Source organism: Pimephales promelas, chromosome 2 (genome assembly GCF_988280905.1).
Source record: "Pimephales promelas chromosome 2, fPimPro1.hap1.1, whole genome shotgun sequence".
Taxonomy (NCBI): Eukaryota; Metazoa; Chordata; class Actinopteri; order Cypriniformes; family Leuciscidae; genus Pimephales; species Pimephales promelas.
Window position 1 is genome coordinate 49,503 of NC_142770.1, and position 13,769 is coordinate 63,271.

The following is a 13,769-nucleotide window of genomic DNA, read 5'->3' on the forward strand; positions in this document are numbered from 1 at the left end:
AAGGCTCATTGCTTCAGGCGATGTGTTGCGTACCGTCTCGATCAGGCTGCTGTAGTCCTTCAGAACCTCAGCCTGATGTTGTTCGCTCCCACATTCAGCACAACCGCTCTGACGCGCTAATCACCGTTCAGGATCTCAGGAACCTGTGCAGCGACATCAAGAACATGAGCACCAGGATAGCAGTGAGTGCGCTCCTTATCCTTACCTGAGGTAGCACGGACATGACGGACCATTGGCGTGCCGATGACCACGGCGTCGTCGCGTTCCGACTCGCAAAGAGGGGAGAAGCGGTTCCGGGTCGAGATATCGAAGACCGGGAGGGGCGGCAGAGAGGTTCTAGCTCTGGTCCTGGCTCGTGTCTTCCGCTGTGTGATCCATGGTGTTGTGTCGTGTCGGAGTGAATGAAGCCAGAGATGATCGCGTCCTGCTGGGCAGAGAAACGCATGGAGTAGACAAAGTCAGAGTCAAAAAGTAACTAACCACTGACTTGTGAGCATCGGCGTGTGATATTTCAAGCACTGACCGCCGATCCAGCAGCTCACAGCCCACAGGCGTCGAGTCATCTCTCCACAGGCGTCACTAAACGAGGAACAGAAACAGTTTCAATATAATGTTCCACACTAAGCAAATCAATTAAGTTTGGACAACAAAAACTGATTTGGACTTTGACTTATTAGTCATGTCTGTAAGTGGGAAGCGGTCCAGACACGATCGTAGCTTCAGGCAATGTGTTGCGTACCGTCTCGATCAGGCTCCTGTAGTCCTTCTTCAGAACCTCAGCCTGATGTCGTTCACTCCCACGTTCAGCACAACAGCTCTGATGCGCTTATCACCGTTCAGGATCTCGGGAACCTGTGCAGCAACATCAAGAACATGAGCACCAGGAAAGCAGTGAGTGCACACCTTATCCTTACCTGAGGTAGCACGGACATGACGGACCATTGGCGTGCCGATGACCACGGCGTCGTCGCGTTCCGACTCGCAAAGAGGGGAGAGGTGGTTCCGGGTCGAGATCTCGAAGACCGGGAGGGGCGGCAGAGAGGTTCTAGCTCTGGTCCTGGCTCGCATCTTCCGCTGTATGATCCATGGTGTTGTGTCGGTGCCGGACTGAATGAAGCCAGAGATGATCGCGTCCTCCTGGGCAAAGAAACGCATGGAGTAGATGAAGTCAGAGTTAAAGAGTAACTAACCACTGACTTGTGAGCATCGGCGTGTGATGTTTCAAGCACTGACCGCAGATCCAGCAGCTCACAGGCAGAGTCGTCTCTCCACAGGCGTCACTAAACGAGGAATAGACACAGTTTCAATATAATGTTCCACACAAAGCATATCAATTAAGTTTGGACAACAAAGACTGTGATTTGGACTTTGTCTTACTAGTCATGTTTGTACGCGGGAAGTCGTCCAGACATGATCGAGACGGTACGCAACACATAGCCTGAAGCAACGATAAGGCTCCTGTAGTCCTTCTTCAGAACCTCAGCCTGATGTCGTTCGCTCCCACGTTCAGCACAACAGCTCCGACGCGCTCATCACCGTTCAGGATCTCGGGAACCTGTGCAGCAACATCAAGAACATGAGCACCAGGAAAGCAGTGAGTGCGCACCTTATCCTTACCTGAGGTAGCACGGACATGACGGACCATGGACGTGCCCATGATCACGGTTGCGTCGCGTTCCGACTCGCGAAGAGGGGAGAAGCGGTTCCGGGTCGAGATCTCGAAGACCGGGAGGGGCGACGGAGATGTTCTTGCTCTAGTCCTGGCTCGTGTCTTCCGCTGTGTGATCCATGGTGTTGTGTCGGTGCCGGAGTGAATGAAGCCAGAGATGATCGCGTCCTCCTGGGCAGAGAAACGCATGGAGTAGACGAAGTCAGAGTCAAAGAGTAACTAACCACTGACTTGTGAGCATCGGCGTGTGATGTTTCAAGTGCTGACCGCCCATCCAGCAGCTCACAGGCAGAGTCATCTCTCCACAGGCGTCGAGTCGTCTCTCCACAGGCGTCACTAAACGAGGAATAGACACAGTTTCAATATAATGTTCTACACTAAGCATATCAATAAAGTTTGGACAACAAAGACTGTGATTTGGACTTTGACTTACTATTTATTAGGCGTGTGCAAATAATCTACGGAACCTTTCCTGTCCTTGTCTGTACGTGGGAAGCGGCCCAGACACAATGATCGTTGCTTCAGGCGATATGTTACATACCGTCTCGATCAGGCTCCTGTGGACCTTCAGAACCTCAGCCTGATGTCGTTCACTCCCACGTGCAGTACAACAGCTCTGACAAACTGAAGTTGACGAACGCTATTTTTCTCGGGACAAGAGTCCCGAAATAACAGCAAAAAACAGATGGGAAATAATTAGCATAGCTGATGTCCATAATGATTTCCCTTACACAGGAGTAGATTCCAGAGTTTTGGAGTATAAAGAATTTAAGTTTGAGCCTAATTTTTATTTCTGGAATATTTACATTAATAAATAACTAATGCTAATTACAAGTAATCGTCTAGCAGTGTTGTTAATAAACCTTAAGCAAGAACTGACCACAGAGAAGTCATCTGAACAATTGTAAATACCATTCGAATGCTTATGATTTAGGGCAGATTTGACTTACTCGACCTAACCTGAGGTTAATAAATAAGGTTAAAAGGTGTTAAGTTTAAAGCGCACACACCATAAAACATGGCGCCCAGCGTGGGTCTTTAACTGTTCAATTCTGGCCAGTAATTGAACAGTTAAGCGCCTACTAAATAGCATGTGCGTGAATATGCTTAAGGATTAGAACTATATTTTCTTTTTTAAAGATAAATCAATTAGAAGACGACTAGTGAAACTTAGTCGGAAAAAAAAAAATCTAGAAAAGATTATTTAAAGAAGACACAGAAAGGGTTAGATGTGCAAGGCTCGTTGCTTCAGGCGATGTGTTGCGTACCATCTCGATCAGGCTCCTGTAGTCCTTCTTCAGAACCTCAGCCTGATGTTGTTCGCTCCCAAGTTCAGCACAACCACTCTGACGCGCTCATCACCATTCAGGATCTCGGGAACCTGTGCAGCAACATCAAGAACATGAGCACCAGGAAAGCAGTGAGTGCGCACCTTATCCTTACCTGAGGTAGCACGGGCATGACGGACCATGGACGTGCCTATGATCATGGTGGCGTCGCGTTCCGACTCACCAAGAGGGGAGAAGCAGTTCCGGGTCGAGATCTCCAAGACCGGGAGGGGCGGCAGAGAGGTTCTAGCTCTGGTCCTGGCTAGCGTCTTCCGCTGTGTGATCCAGGGTGTTGTGTCGGTGCCGGACTGAATGAAGCCAGAGATGATCGCGTCCTCCTGGGCAGAGAAACGCATGGAGTAGACAAAGTCAGAGTTAAAGAGTAACTAACCACTGACTTGTGAACATCGGCTTGTGATGTTTCAAGCGCTGACGCCGATCCAGCAGCTCACAGGCAGAGTCGTCTCTCCACAGGCGTCACTAAACGAGGAATAGACACAGTTTCAATATATTGTTCCACACAAAGCATATCAATTAAGTTTGGACAACAAAGACTGTGATTTGGACTTTGACTTACTAGTCATGTCTGTACGTGGAATGCCATCCAGACACGATCGTTGCTTCAGGCGATGTGTTGCGTACCGTCTCGATCAGGCTCCTGTAGTCCTTCAGAACCTCAGCCTGATGTCGTTCGCTCCCACGTTCAGCACAACAGCTCCGACGCGCTCATCACCGTTCAGGATCTCGGGAACCTGTGCAGCAACATCAAGAACATAAGCACCAGGAAAGCAGTGAGAGCGCACCTTATCCTTACCTGAGGTAGCACGGACATGACGGACCATGGACGTGCCCATGATCACTGTTGCGTCGCGTTCCGACTCGCGAAGAGGGGAGAAGCGGTTCCGGGTCGAGATCTCGAAGACCGGGAGGGGCGACGGAGATGTTCTTGTTCTGGTCCTGGCTCGTGTCTTCCGCTGTGTGATCCATGGTGTTGTGTCGGTGCCGGAGTGAATGAAGCCAGAGATGATCGCGTCCTCCTGGGCAGAGAAACGCATGGAGTAGACGAAGTCAGAGTCAAAGAGTAACTAACCACTGACTTGTGAGCATCGGCGTGTGATGTTTCAAGTGCTGACCGCTAATCCAGCAGCTCACAGGCAGAGTCGTCTTTCCACAGGCGTCGCTAAACGAGGAACAGACACAGTTTCAATATAATGTTCCACACTAAGCATATCAATTAAGTTTGGACAACAAAGACTGTGATTTGGACTATGACTTACTATTTATTAGGTGTGTGCAAATAATCTACTGAACCTTTCCTGTCCTTGTCTGTACGTGGAAAGCGGTCCAGACACGATGATCGTTGCTTCAGGTGATGTGTTGCGTACCGTCTCGATCAGGCTCCTGTGGACCTTCAGTACCTTAGCCTGATGTCGTTCTCTCCCACGTTCAGCACAACAGCTCCAACACGCTCATCACTGTTCAGGATCTCGGGAAACTGTGCAGCGACATCAAGAACATGAGCACCAGGAAAGCAGTGAGTGCACACCTTATCCTTACCTGAGGTAGCACGGACATGACGGACCATTGGCGTGCCGATGACCACGGCGTCGTCGCGTTCCGACTCGCAAATAAGGGAGAAGCGGTTCCGGGTCGAGATCTCAAAGACCGGGAGGGGCGGCAGAGAGGTTCTAGCTCTGGTCCTGGCTCGTGTCTTCCGCTGTGTGATCCATGGTGTTGTGTCGGTGCCGGACTGAATGAAGCCAGAGATGATCGCGTCCTGCTGGGCAGAGAAACGCATGGAGTAGACAAAGTCAGAGTCAAAGAGTAACTAACCACTGACTTGTGAGCATCGGCGTGTGATATTTCAAGCACTGACCGCCGATCCAGCAGCTCACAAGCAGAGTCGTCTCTCCACAGGCGTCACTAAACGAGGAATAGACACAGTTTCAATATAATGTTCCACACTAAGCAAATCAATTAAGTTTGGACAACAAAAACTGATTTGGACTTTGACTTATTAGTCATGTCTGTAAGTGGGAAGCGGTCCAGACACGATCGTAGCTTCAGGCAATGTGTTGCGTACCGTCTCGATCAGGCTCCTGTAGTCCTTCTTCAGAACCTCATCCTGATGTCGTTCGCTCCCACGTTCAGCACAACAGCTCTGACACGCTCATCACCGTTCAGGATCTCGGGAACCTGTGCAGCAACATCAAGAACATGAGCACCAGGAAAGCAGTGAGTGCGCACCTTATCCTTACCTGAGGTAGCACGGACATGACGGACCATGGACGTGCCCATGATCACGGTTGCGTCGCGTTCCGACTCGCGAAGAGGGGAGAAGCGGTTCCGGGTCGAGATCTCGAAGACCGGGAGGGGCGACGGAGATGTTCTTGCTCTAGTCCTGGCTCGTGTCTTCCGCTGTGTGATCCATGGTGTTGTGTCGGTGCCGGAGTGAATGAAGCCAGAGATGATCGCGTCCTCCTGGGCAGAGAAACGCATGGAGTAGACGAAGTCAGAGTCAAAGAGTAACTAACCACTGACTTGTGAGCATCGGCGTGTGATGTTTCAAGTGCTGACCGCCCATCCAGCAGCTCACAGGCAGAGTCATCTCTCCACAGGCGTCGAGTCGTCTCTCCACAGGCGTCACTAAACGAGGAATAGACACAGTTTCAATATAATGTTCTACACTAAGCATATCAATAAAGTTTGGACAACAAAGACTGTGATTTGGACTTTGACTTACTATTTATTAGGCGTGTGCAAATAATCTACGGAACCTTTCCTGTCCTTGTCTGTACGTGGGAAGCGGCCCAGACACAATGATCGTTGCTTCAGGCGATATGTTACATACCGTCTCGATCAGGCTCCTGTGGACCTTCAGAACCTCAGCCTGATGTCGTTCACTCCCACGTGCAGTACAACAGCTCTGACAAACTGAAGTTGACGAACGCTATTTTTCTCGGGACAAGCGTCCCGAAATAACAGCAAAAAACAGATGGGAAATAATTAGCATAGCTAATGTCCATAATGATTTCCCTTACACAGGAGTAGATTCCAGAGTTTTGGAGTATAAAGAATTTAAGTTTGAGCCTAATTTTTATTTCTGGAATATTTACATTAATAAATAACTAATGCTAATTACAAGTAATCGTCTAACAGTGTTGTTAATAAACCTTAAGCAAGAACTGACCACAGAGAAGTCATCTGAACAATTGTAAATACCATTCGAATGCTTATGATTTAGGGCAGATTTGACTTACTCGACCTAACCTGAGGTTAATAAATAAGGTTAAAAGGTGTTAAGTTTAAAGCGCACACACCATAAAACATGGCGCCCAGCGTGGGTCTTTAACTGTTCAATTCTGGCCAGTAATTGAACAGTTAAGCGCCTACTAAATAGCATGTGCGTGAATATGCTTAAGGATTAGAACTATATTTTCTTTTTTAAAGATAAATCAATTAGAAGACGACTAGTGAAACTTAGTCGGAAAAAAAAAAATCTAGAAAAGATTATTTAAAGAAGACACAGAAAGGGTTAGATGTGCAAGGCTCGTTGCTTCAGGCGATGTGTTGCGTACCATCTCGATCAGGCTCCTGTAGTCCTTCTTCAGAACCTCAGCCTGATGTTGTTCGCTCCCAAGTTCAGCACAACCACTCTGACGCGCTCATCACCATTCAGGATCTCGGGAACCTGTGCAGCAACATCAAGAACATGAGCACCAGGAAAGCAGTGAGTGCGCACCTTATCCTTACCTGAGGTAGCACGGGCATGACGGACCATGGACGTGCCTATGATCATGGTGGCGTCGCGTTCCGACTCACCAAGAGGGGAGAAGCAGTTCCGGGTCGAGATCTCCAAGACCGGGAGGGGCGGCAGAGAGGTTCTAGCTCTGGTCCTGGCTCGTGTCTTCCGCTGTGTGATCCAGGGTGTTGTGTCGGTGCCGGACTGAATGAAGCCAGAGATGATCGCGTCCTCCTGGGCAGAGAAACGCATGGAGTAGACGAAGTCAGAGTCAAAGAGTAACTAACCACTGACTTGTGAGCATCGGCGTGTGATGTTTCAAGCGCTGACCGCCGATCCAGCAGCTCACAAGCAGAGTCGTCTCTCCACAGGCGTCACTAAACGAGGAATAGACATATCAATTAAGCATATCAAGCATATCACATCAATTAAGTTTGGACAACAAAGACTGTGATTTGGACTTTGACTTACTATTTATTAGGTGTTTGCAAATAATCTACTGAACCTTTCTGGTCCTTGTCTGTACGTGGGAAGCGGCCCAGACAATGATCGTTGCTTCAGACGATGTTTTGCATACCGTCTCGATCAGGCTCCTGTAGAACTTCTTCAGAACCTCAGCCTGATGTCGTTCACTCCCACGTGCAGTACAGCAGCTCCGACAAACTGAAGTTGATGAACACCATTTTTCTCAGGACAAGCGTGCCGAGATAACAGCAGAAAACAGATGGGAAATAATTAGCATAGCTGATGTCCATAATGATTTCCCTTACACACAGGAGTAGATTCCAGAGTTTGAGCGTAAAGAATTTAAGTTTGAGCCTAACTTTTTTTCTGGAATATTTACATTAATAAATAACTAATGCTAATTACAAGTAATTGTCTAACAGTGTTAATAAACCTTAAGCAAGAACGGACACAGAAAAGTCATCTGAACAATTGCAAGTACCATTCGAATGCTTATGATTTTGGGCAGATTTGACTTACTCGACCTAACCCGAGGATAATAAATAATAAGGTTAAAGGTGTTAAGATTAAAGCGCACACACACACACCGTAAAACATGGCACCCAACGTGGGGCTTTAACTGTTCAACTCTGGCCAGTAATTGAACAGTTAAGCGCCGGCTAAATAGCGTGTGCGTGGATATGCTTAAGGATTAGAAATTTATTTTCTTTTTTTTTAAAGATAAATCAATTAGAAGACGACTAGTGAAACTTAGTCTTTTCTAGATTTTTTTTCCGACTACTTAAAGACCCATAAAGGGATAGATGTGCACATAACAAATAAGTTAAAGAGTGAAGGAAAGACTAATAAGTCTATACAAAAGAGGCTAAGCTATGGCAACAAAAGCCCAGGGAAGAAGAAAAAAAAAAAAAAAAAAAAAAAAGCAAGACTTTTATACACGCATATAAATGGGGTGATTCTCGTGTATTAGGATGGCAAAAGATAACCTTACAGGCAGAGACATCAGTCCAAGAGATGGAACCAGGAGAAACACTCCTTTCAAAGTAGCAACTTTGACTTACTAGTCATCTGGTGTGTAACGTCTTGGAGATGTCCGACAGAACAGCCGCTCCGATTCTGCTGGGGTGAAGGCCATCATCAGGTCTCTCCTAGAACAGATTCCAATTGTTTACAAAGAGCAGTTTCTGCCCATTACACAATAACATTAACCATTCATTTAGTGCAGATGGTCTACTGAACCTTTCCTGTCCTTGTCTGTACATGGGAAGCGGTCCAGACACGATGATCGTTGCTTCAGGTGATGTGTTGCGTACCGTCTCGATCAGGCTGCTGTAGTCCTTCAGAACCTCAGCCTGATGTCGTTCGCTCCCACGTTCAGCACAACAGCTCCGACGCGCTTGTCAGCGCTTAGGATCTCGGGAACCTGTGCAGCAACATCAAGAACATGAGCACCAGGAAAGCAGTGAGTGCGCACCTTATCCTTACCTGAGGTAGCACTGAGGGGCGGCGATGATGTTCTAGCTCTGGTCCTGGCTCGTGTCTTCCGCTGTGTTATCCATGGTGTTTCAGTGCCGGAGTGAATGAAGCCAGACATGATCGTGTCCTCCTGGGCAGAGAAACGCATGGAGTAGATGAAGCCAGAGTCAAAGAGTAACTAACCACTGACTTGTGAGCATCGGCGCGTGATGTTTCAATCGCTGACCGCCGATCCAGCAGCTCACAGGCGTCGAGTCGTCTCTCCACAGGAGTCACTAAACGAGGAATACACAGTTTCATTATAAATGTTCCACACTAAGCACATCAATTAAGTTTGGACAACAAAGACTGTGATTTGGAATTTGACTTACTAGTAATCTGGTGTGTAAATTCTTGGAGATGTCAGCACAACAGCTCCGACGCGCTCATCACCGTTCAAGATCTCAGGAACCTGTGCAGCGACATAAAGAACATGAGCACCAGGAAAGCAGTGAGTACGCACCTTACCCTTACCTGAGGTAGCACGGACATGGACCATGGACGTGCCGTTGATCCCGGCGTCGGCGCGTTCCGACTCGCAAAGAGGGGAGAAGCGGTTCTGGGTCGAGATCTCGAAGACAGGGAGGGGCGGCGGCGGTGGAGAGGTTCTAGCTCTGGTCCTGGCTCGTGTCTTCCGCTGTGTGATCCATGGTGTTGTGTCTGTGCCAGAGTGAATGAAGCCAGAGATGATCGCGTCCTCCTGGGCAGAGACATGCATGGAGTAGATTAAGTCAGTCAAAGAGTATCTAACCACTGGCTTGTGAGCATCGGCACGTGATGATTCAAGCACTGACCGCCGATCCAGCAGCTCACAGGCAGAGTCGTCTCTCCACAGGCGTCGCTAAACGAGGAATGGACACAGTTTCAATATAATGTTCCACACTAAGCATATCAATTAAGTTTGGACAACAAACTGTGATTTGGACTTTGACTTACTAGTCATTAGGTGTGTAACGGCTTGGGGATGTCCGACAGAACAGCTGCTCCGATTCTGCTGGGGTGAAGGCCATCATCAGGTCTCTCCTAGAACAGATTCCAATTGTTTACAAAGAGCAGTTTCTGCCCATTACACAATAACATTAACCATTCATTTAGTGCAGATGGTCTACTGAACCTTTCCTGTCGTTGTCGGGACGTGGGAAGCGGTCCAGACACGATGATCGGTGTGTCAGGCGATGTGCTGCGTACCGTCTCGATCAGGCTCCTGTAGTCCTTCAAAACCTTGGTCTGCTGCAGCCTGACGTCGTTTGATCCCACGTGCAGTACAACAGCTCCAACAAACTGGTGTTGACGAACGCCATTTCTCAGGACAAGCGCACCGAGAAAACAGCAGAAAACAGATGGGAAATAATTAGCATAGCTAATGTTCATAATGATTTCCCTTACACAGGAGTAGATTCCAGAGTTGGAGCATAAAGAATTTAAGTTTGAGCCTAATTTTTATTTCTGGAATATTTACATTAATAAATAACTAATGCTAATCAGAAGTAATCGTCTAACAGTGTTAATAAACCTTACGCAAGAACGGACCACAGAGAAGTCATCTGAACAAATTGTAAGTACCATTCGAATGCTTATGATTTAGGGCAGATTTGACTTACTCGACCTAACATGAGGATAATAAATAATAAGCTTAAAGGTGTTAAGATTAAAGCACACCGTAAAACATGGCGCCCAACATAGGGCTTTAACTATTCAATTCTGGCCAGTAACTGAACAGTTAAACGCCTGCTAAATAGCGTGTGCTTGGATATGCTTAAGGATTAGAAATTTATTTTCTTTTTTTTGGGAAAAAAAAAAAAGATAAAGCACCAAATAGAAGACGACTAGAGAAACTTAGTCTTTCCTTCACTCTTTGACTTATTTCTTATGTGCACATCGAACCCTTTCTGGGTCTTCTTTAAACAATCTTTTCTAGATTATTTTTTGACCAAGTTTATACCAAAGAGGCTAAGCTATGGCAGCAAAAGCCCAGGAAAAAACTAGCAAGACTTTTATACAAGCATATAAATGGGGTGATTCTCGTGTATTAGGATGGCAAAAGATAGCCTTACAGGCAGAGACATCAGTCCAAGAGATGGAACCAGGAGAAACACTCCTTTCAAAGGAGCGACTTTGACTTACTAGTCATCTGGTGTGTAACATCTTGGAGATGTCCGACAGTCTCGATCAGGCTCCTGTAGTCCTTCAGAACCGCCGTCTGCCACAGCCTGATGTCGTTCGCTCCCGCGTGCAGCACAACCGCTCCGACGCGCTCGTCACCGTTCAGGATCTCGGGAACCGTGCAGCGACATCAAGAACATGAGCACCAGGAAAGCAGTGAGGTAAAGAAGAAAATCAAGGATAGATTAATCAATTTTACGGAGCTACAAACACAAAGATAAATATAAAAAATAAAAAGCACCTACCCGAGAAGGTAACCACAGGACAGAAGACCAGAACAGATTTCAATTATTTACAAAGAGCAGTTTGTTCATTACACTAAATGAATGGTTAATGTCATTGTGTAAATAACTACTGAACCTTTCCTGTCCTTGTCTGTATGTGGGAAGCGGTCCAGACACGATGATCGTTGCTTCAGGCGATGTGCTGCGTACAGTCTCGATCAGGCTCCTGTAGTCCTTCAGAACCACCGTCTGCCGCAGCCTGATGTCGTTCGCTCCCACGTGCAGCACAACAGCTCCGACGCGCTCGTCACCGTTTAGGATCTCGGGAACCTGTGCAGCAACATCAAGAACACGAGCACCAGGAAAGCAGTGAGGTAAAGAAGAAAATCAAGGATTGATGAATCAATTTGACGGAGCTACAAACACGAAGATAAACATAAAAAATAAGAAGCACCTACCCGAGAAGGTAACCACAGGACAGAAGATCATTTGTGAGAGATTGTGAGTAGTCCAGCCTCCTCTCTTGTGTCTGTGGGACGTCTTGATGTGAATGCCAGTTCAGAAGATGGGCGACAGCCATATATGTGTATTTCCCACTGAGTGCTGAATTGTTGAGATGAAGTGATGTGATGCACTGTTTGCTGTTTGAACCTGAACCCGCTGGATGTCCATTTCTTACCCGAGTTTATCACATTCTGACTGCATAAGAAGAGGCTAACACTGTTGTACCCCACAGACCGTTGAGTATATTTATCTGGCATCCCACTGTGAAGAGAGACACGTAGTGAACGCTTAACTGACTGCTTTGCAGTGAAACCTCCAGCCGTAAGTTCTGTCTCTTAAAGAAGAGAATTACGTACCTGTACACTCACCTGTCTGCTTTGCTGTGAAACCTCCAGCTGTAAGTTCTCTGTATGTCACTTGAAGAGGATTACGTACCTGTACACTCACCTGACTGGTTTGCAGTGAAGCTCCCCTGCTGTGAGCTCTGTGTCTGCTAGCCCTTCGAGAGAAGAGGACTCTGTGATTGTAAACTCACCTGAATGGTTTGCAGTGAAGACCCCCAGCCTGGAACTCACGCCACAAAAAAAAGAAAAAAAAGTTTAAAGACAGTATGAAAAACCCAACTTAAAGAACTAATATATACATAAAATAATAATGCAAATGAACATAAGTGCTATAAAAAAGACAATCATAAATTTAAACAAATGGCACATTGAAAAGGACACAAGTACATAAATACAAAATGAAGAAAATGAGCACAAAGGCTAAAATAAGGTGGCATAAAGACGCGTTGAAACCATTTTGAGAAGTACAACTAAAAATTAACTAAAACAAATGCATAAATACAAGTAGTTTACAGGGGAAAGAGAAGAATTTTGGAAGTACTACTAGATTAAATTAAGGCAAATAATAGCAAACTTGCAGATTACAATCCACATTCACACATCATAGCCTACACAGACAATAACAAGAACGAACTTCAAGACCGATTTAAAAAATAAATTAAAAAAATAAATGATTAACACAGAGCTGCCAAATTGCACATTGACAATCGACTCACAACTAACACTTTTCACACGCACTCGCACCCATTTTCTCACACAGAGAAAAATCGAAGCTAAGAGGACAACGAACAGACTGGATAGAGAAGATTACTTTTGATAGGGAACAAATTCTCGGCTCTCGGATTCTGTTAATTTTATTATGAAATTCGAACAATAAACATTGCGTTTTTAAATGTGTCCGATCACTGTAGCAGTTCAAGCGGCACGTGAACAGCTCAAGTCGCTTTAAATCCTAGTTAATAGTAAAACACAAATGATCAATAGGTGCGTGTTGAAAGATACAGTAACTTACTGAAATCTATGCCTCATACACACTGTAATGTCGACCAATCAGTGTTTTTCAACCGGGGAAAAAAGATCAAGAACAGCCGGAGTGACTACGGTCACATAACGTTACATTTACCTCAAGAAAGACATTTAATGACCATAGCACGCAAGTATACCTGCTCTCCAGTGGCGTAGCAAGTCAGTCCCGGGCCCATATGCAAAATAAAATTGGGGAATTCCAGCGTTATGGATGTGCCATTTGCAGTCACAACTTAACCCAAAAAAAAGCATTTAAAACCAATATATGGAAACATCTGTTTATTCATGCTACTCCTTTAAAGGAGTCCAGACATTAGAAAAACAACCTGCGTTTTTATATTTAATATTGAGGAAATAGACATGCATGACAAAAAAAAATTAACTTTGGAGGCAAAATATATATTTTTGTAATTCTGTGAATTACACTGCGCAAATCGAATGAGGAAGGGTTGGCTCTCCACAGAACATTCGTTTTAATGAAAATATTCATCTCATTTTATTTTTCGTGTTCGCATTTATGAGGAAATAATTGTTACAGACGCGACAGTTCTCCGTTATTCGGACGTGAGCGCTCTGAAGCGGCACTAAAACACAGACTTAAAACTTCCACAGACCTCAAACAGAAAAGCAAAGCCTTTGTTTAAAGTGAATTTCGTTTTCCTTTTAATTTTATCTTGATTTTAATCAATGTTTCATCAACAAATTGCCTAGATTTAATAAATAAGTGAATTAATACACAAGTAAAAGAAAACAATTATAGGTAATCACGACACGCAGGCGCCGGTGCAG